General features: G+C 49.7%; 2 pseudogenes; both read left to right on the forward strand.

The window, feature by feature from the left end:
• Positions 1-1,935, forward strand: part of LOC125518052 — a 7,335-nt pseudogene extending 5,400 nt beyond the window's left edge.
• Positions 1,936-2,572: 637 nt separating this feature from the next.
• On the forward strand, positions 2,573-3,909 carry LOC125519696 (annotated as a pseudogene).
• The last annotated feature ends 3,164 nt before the right edge of the window (positions 3,910-7,073 follow it).

Consider the following 7,073-nt stretch of genomic DNA (forward strand, 5'->3'; position numbering starts at 1 on the left):
CATATTGGTGCGCCTCCCTCTCCCATCCCCTCTTGGCCGCCACCCCTTGGCCATCTAGGGCTGCCGCCCCCCCTAGGGGTGGGAACCCTAGAGGGGGCGCAGCCCCTCCCCTTCCCTATATATATTGAGGCATTGGGCTGCCCAGAACACACGCGATTCGATCTCTCGTTGGTGCAGCCCTGCATCTCTCTCTCCCTCCTCTTCTGTGGTGCTTGGCGAAGCCCTGCAGGATTGCCACGCTCCTCCATCACCACCACGCCGTTGTGCTGCTGCTGGATGGAGTCTTCCTCAACCTCTCCCTCTCTCCTTGCTGGATCAAGGCGTGGGAGACGTCACCGGGCTGCACGTGTGTTGAACGCGGAGGTGCCGTGCGTTCGGCACTTGGTCATCAGTGATTTGGATCACGACGAGTACGACTCCATCAACCCCGTTCACTTGAACGCTTCCGCTTAGCGATCTACAAGGGTATGTAGATGCACTCTCCTTCCCCTCGTTGCTGGTCTCTCCATAGATAGATCTTGGTGACACGTAGGAAAATTTTGAATTTCTGCTACGTTCCCCAACAGCATCATGTCAAAGATACGACGTCCAAGTCACTAAAGGATGCTCTTTATGGCATTCTTGATCATTATAAGTTATCAATTCCAAGGATATTTACAGAAAAAGATCATAGATGAAAACCCCTATGCTTTCTATGTTCATTGCTATGCTCACCGTCTGCAATTGGTCGTCGTGTCTGTTGCTAGTAGTTGCTCATCTATTCATGATTTCTTTGAGTACATCTCCTTGATTGTGACTACAACAACAACATCTTGCAAGAGAAGGGATGCATTGACCGAGGCACAACACCAAGATATTCTGGATAGACTTGAGAGTGGTGAGATATCTACTGGAAGGGGCTTGCACCAATCATCTACTCTTTCTAGACCGGGGGATACTAGATGGGGTTCACATCATACTACCTTACTGCGTTTGGATCAAATGTGGTCCTCCGTGTTAAAGGTGCTTAGTACAGTTGATGAATATGGACGTGGACCATCTCAAGCAGCAGGTTTGATAGAAAAAATGGAGAGCTTTAAATTTGTTTTCATTCTGAAGCTTATGTTGAAGTTATTTGGCGTCACAAATGAGCTTTCAAAAGTTTTGCAAAGAAAAGATCTCAATATTGTTCTTGCCATGGAATTAGTTAATGATGTCAAGGCTCGGTTGGCAACGTTCAGAGAGAGTGGTCGGGATAATTTATTTGGTGATGTCCAAGAATTTTGTGGTGCTAATAGTATTCTACTACCAAATATGGATGAAGTAATACCAGTTCGTGGTCGTTCAAGGAGAGAAGGGAGAACTGTTACTAATCTTCACCATTACCGTGCAGAGATTTTTTATGTTGCTATTGACAAAATTTGTGTGGAGATGGATCACCGCTTTAGTGAAGAAGCAAATTGTGTGCTTGATTGCTTCTCATGTCTTGACCCCAAGGACTCTTTCTCCAAGTTCAATGTTGATAAACTTGCTCGTCTTGCTGAAATTTATCATGAAGACTTCTCTAATGATGATTGTGAAACAATAAGAGAGCAGCTCCACACTTATATAAGTCAAGTGAAAAGGCATGCTTCTTTTTCTACTTGTAATGATGTTCAAAGTTTGGCCGTGAAGATGGTTGAAACTAAGAAAAATCTGGTATTTCCATTGGTATACAAACTTATTGAGTTGGCTTTGATATTGCCGGTGTCAACTGCATCTGTTGAGAGAGCATTTTCAGCAATGAAGATTATCAAGAATAAATTGCGTAGCAAGATCAACAACGAATGGTTCAACGACTTGATGATATGTTACACCGAGCGGGAGTTATTCAAGTCAGTTGATGATAAAGATATTATTCGAACATTTACAACAATGAAGTCTCGGAAAGGACATTTGCCTCGTGATTTTCTTTAGCACACTATTGGTACGTTCCATCTAACCTTTTCTATTGTTACAAGCTCTCTGTTTTGAATAAATAAACAAATCACAACATTGAATTTTTGTGAATAACAAATCCATTTTCTTATCCTGTAGTGTCTTCTAGGATATATTGATGGTGTCATGGTGAGGATATATTGATGGTGTCATGGTGATTTAGACGGCTACACTTTTGTTGGCAAGATGGCTAGTTTGGCTGATTGGCTCTATGCTTCGGTTTGATTCCATGTCTTTTGTTCTCAAGTCACAACTTCATTTGTTCTCTGAAATGGAATATTGATATATTAGTTCGCTTAAATATTACATTTGTCTGACTGTTATGTTCGTATTTTCACTTCAATATTAATGTGGATTTGTGCTTTGCAAGTTTGATGCATAGTATATATTATCTACCCGGTACGAAATTTTTTATTTGCATGTTAGACATTCAGGCTTAAGTTTGCCCGGGCTTCACAAAAGTTCTGGCTCCGCCCCTGTACGCATGCATGCATGGATGGCTATATATATAGATAGATAGATAGAAGTGTAGATAGATAGATAGATAGAAGTGTATGTAAACCCACGGTGGCTCCCTAACAACAAAGCAATACACGTCCTCCTAGTGGTGAGCATTATGGAGCACTACGTTCTCCTCCTAGTCCTAACGCTACTAGCCCTGTTGGCTTGGCCGGCCACCTCGCGATCGGCTACCCTGCAGCTGCATGCCCATCTCACCCACGTCGACAGTGGCCGCCACCCAAGGTGAGCTGCTCGGGCGGATGGTCGCCCGGTCGAGGGCACGGGCCGCCAAGCTCTGCCCATCCGGTCCTGGCGGCGCGGTGACCGTGCCCGCGGTCAGCAGCTCCGGCGTCATAGGCTCCACCGAGTACCTTATCCACCTCGGCATCGGCACTCCGCGGCCGCAGCACGTGGCGCTGGAGGTGGACACCGGCAGCAACGTCATCTGGACACAGTGCACGCCCTGCTTCAAGTGCTTCGACCAGCGTTTCCCCAAGTTCAACACCTCCGCCTCCGACACCGTCCACGGCGTCGCCTGCTCCAACCAACTCTGCCAAGGCCTTCAGCGGAGCGGCCGCGCGTGCTTCCTCGGCGGCTGTGCCTACCGACTCGTCTACGGCGACAAGTCTGTGTCAATGAGCCAGCTCGCCAAAGACTCCTTCACCTTCCAGCAGGGCAAGGTGGTGCCGGACCTCGCCTTTGGATGTGGCCAGTACACCACCGGCAATTTCTCGTCCAACGAGTCCGGCATCGCCGGCTTCGCCCGCGGGCCATTGTCGCTGCCTGGGCAGCTCCGTGTTGGCAGCTTCTCCTACTGCTTCACCAGCATATTCGAGTCGAGGAGCAGCCCCGTGTTCCTGGGCGCCCCGGACGACGACCTCACAGCGCACGCCACGGGGCCTGTTCTGTCCACTCCCTTCGTACGGGTTCCCGACTCCGATGTCTACTACTACCTCTCTCTCAAAGGCATCACCGTCGGCAAGGTGCGCCTGCCGGTCCCGGAGTCGGCGTTCACGCTCAAGACGGACGGCTCCGGCGGGACGATCATCGACTCAGGCACGGCTATCACCTCCTTCCCACGGGCCGTCTTCCGGATCCTCCGTGAGGCGTTCGTGTCGCAGGTGGCGCTGCCCCATATCCCCTACGACGACGACGGCGGCCCTGGCGAGCTGCAGTGCTTCCAGACGGACTCGGTGCCGGACGCGAGCAAGGTGGCGGTGCCCAAGCTGATCTTGCACCTGGAGGGTGGCGCGGACTGGGAACTGCCACGGGAGAACTACATGGCCAAGCACCCCAACTTGGACGACCAGCTGTGCGTGGTCATAGATTCGGCCGGCGACGACCTCCCGACCATCATCGGCAACTTCCAGCAACAGAACATGCACATCGTCTATGATTTGGCGGGAAACAAGCTGCTCATCGTGCCCGCGCAGTGTCACAACATGTGATCAAGTCACGACTCCACACGTGTTTTTTTTCTGATAAAAGGGCCACATGGCCCCCATTTTCATTAAGAAAATAGAAGTCTAGATACAACCATCACACCACTTTTTTTCATCAGACCTGATGCATCACCTCATCAACTGATAAGCAACCTACATCCTAGACATATAACCATATCTATAGGATGCCAAATCACCCACTACCGGAGAGAGAAAAGACTTTTAAACATCTTTTACAATTTGCACATCAGCCAAAACAATAGTCCAAACATACTACAGAATCGCCCAATTTCAGGTAGACACAAAACCCAGTCTTAGAGCAGAAGGACTCCACCCATATGTTCTTCTGTAGACTCCACACGTGTTCTACACTCCTACGTGCCTACTTTCCTCTAAATAAGTAACACATCTGCTACATACTATGTATGTATGGTGGTGTATACATACATAACTGTTGGAGTACGATGTAAGCAGTTTGATTGGCATATATGCACTCGATCTACAAGTTGTTGCATATATTTGTAAGTGATATATGATGTGGATGAAGATAAAGCGAAAACCAGCCATGACTGATCTTCATTTACAAGTGATATATGACGTGGATGAAGTGTGCCCATGATAGAAGCAACTTGAGCCAAAATGTGAGCACAACAATGATCTCATATCATCCCACTTTTGTGTATCTTCATTCCAAACATCACCCAGCACTAGGTGCTACCTTTTATTGCCCAATACTTCACTACGTTTGCTCTGCAATGCATCCATTTTAGTCAACTTATACTTCTCAACCGTGCACACTTGTATTATAGATTGGATTATTTCTTTCATAACAAACTTGTTAGATACACAGACCCATAGGACCAACTCAAAACGACACACCACTCTTTAGTCATTGTGCATAAGTTGAGCAAGGTTGGTCTTACCCATTCCTCCCGTACCAACTATGGGGAGTGTTAGAGCATGACCGGGCCGCCGTATCTGGCCGTTCAGATTCTTCCGCATCAGGCACATCTGGTGCTGCTCATCTTGGCGTTCACGCCAAGCCTCATATAGATGGCATGGTATCTACTGTACATGGAAACTGTTTATTGTAACCTGATTGTAATCATGTACTCTATATATACGTGAATATGAGATGGACGAGGCATGCAATCAGCAGCCCGTTCTTTCCCAACTTACATGGTATCAGGCCGATTGGTCCTTTCCTGCCAAGAACTCGATCCCAACACCTAATCATCCTCACCTCCACAGCTTCCCTCAGCCCCCACCATCCCGATCAGCATGAACGCCGATGATCTGAAAAAGCTCGAAAAGGAGCTCAAGAACCGCGAGTCCCTCCTGCAGGCTCGCGAGGAAGAACTCAAGCGCCTTGACGAGGAGAAGGGCAAAACTGTCCTCATCCCCTCTCCTGCACCCTCCTCCTACGCCGCCTCCATCAAGACCTATGTCCCCAGCACTCTCGATCATTAAGACTCCAACTACGTCAAGTGGCGTGAGCTGTTTCTCGTCACCCTCAGTCGCTATGGCCTCTCCAACCACGTCATCGGTGACGCTGCCGCCACCCTCTCTGACACTTCGCCCACCTCCGATTGGGGGCGCGATGACTACGCCGTGCTCTCCTGGATCTACGGCTCAATCTCTATTGAGCTGTTCGGCATCATCATGGCTCCAGGATCCTCCGCTCGACAGATAAGGGACGCCATCGCCAAACTGTTCCACGACAACAAGAAGAGTCATGCCCTTTTGCTCTTGATGCTGAATTCCGCAACACTCCCCAAGGCGACATGACGATCTCTGAGTATTGCGCCAAGCTGAAGAATCTTTCTGATGCCCTTGCCGACGTCGGGCAAACCGTCTCCGACCAGAGACCATCTCCGACGAGACCCTCGTCCTCACCCTGTTACGCGGCCTCAGCGAGCAGTATGCACACTTGCGCACTTTTCTTCCGTTTTAGTCGCCGTTCCCGTCCTTCTTGCAGACCAGATCAGCACTAGTTCTTGAAGAGGCACAGAAGAAGGCGGACGCCAAGAACGCTACTGCCACGGCACTTTGGGCTAGCGGCAACAACATTCTTCCAAGCGCCGGTGGTGAGCGCGCACCTTCCGGGGGCGCAGGATGAGGCAGCTCAGTCTCCTACAACAGCAACGACCAAGGCTACCGCGGTGGCGGCGGCGGCGGCCGCGGACGTAGCCGCGGCGGACGCGGCCGTGGACGCAGTGAACCATGGATGTTCAATCCGTGGGCAGGGCTGCCAACTCGTGCAGGCCACGTACAACACCCGGCGCTGTCCCAGCCTCAACCATGGCAGCAAACGCGTGCATGGCGTGCTCCAGCTCCACGCCTTCTTGGTCCTCGTCCTACAAGCACTTCTCAACCATATGCAACATATGTTCCAGCAGCTGGCTACACCAACACGCATCTCCACCAGGCGCCACCTCCTCCCACCTTCCACCAGCAGCAGTAACAGCAGCTCGGCCCCGCGCTTGTCACCGCCCTTAACAACATGCACTTCCCCAAAAATGAATGGTACATGGATTCCGGCGCTTCCTCCCATATGGCATCCGATCCGGGTAAACTTCAATCTCTCACACCCTCCTCCGCTCACACAGTAACTGTTGGCAATGGCGCGTCTCTTCCCATCACTCATATTGGCTCCCAAACACTTGCATCTCTCTCTAAACCTCTCTATCTTCACAATATTCTTGTAGTTCCCAACATTATCAAAAATCTCGTATCTGTTCGTCAATTTACAATTGATAATTATTGTTCTATTGAATTTGATCCCTTCGGTTTTTCTGTGAAGGCCCTTCCATCCAAGACCGTGATTCTTCGATGCAATAGCTCCGGACCACTCTACCCTCTCCACCAACAAGCACTTGCCAAAGCTCGCGCCATCATCGCCTCCACCTCGCTTTGGCATCGTCGACTTGGACACCCCGGCAACCACACCATGTCACGTCTAAATAGCTCCAAGCATATTTCTTTCAATAAAGGAGGGCCTCCCCTCTGTCATGCGTGTCAGTTAGGCAAACATGTTAGGCTACCATTTTATGCTTCTCAAACTTCTACTACTCGCCCGTTTGAAATAATTCATTGTGATTTATGGACGTCCCCAGTTCCTAGCCCTTCTGGTTTTTGTTATTATCTTATCATCGTCGACGACTATACACATTA

Source organism: Triticum urartu, chromosome 7, assembly GCF_003073215.2.
Source record: "Triticum urartu cultivar G1812 chromosome 7, Tu2.1, whole genome shotgun sequence".
NCBI lineage: Eukaryota > Viridiplantae > Streptophyta > Magnoliopsida > Poales > Poaceae > Triticum > Triticum urartu.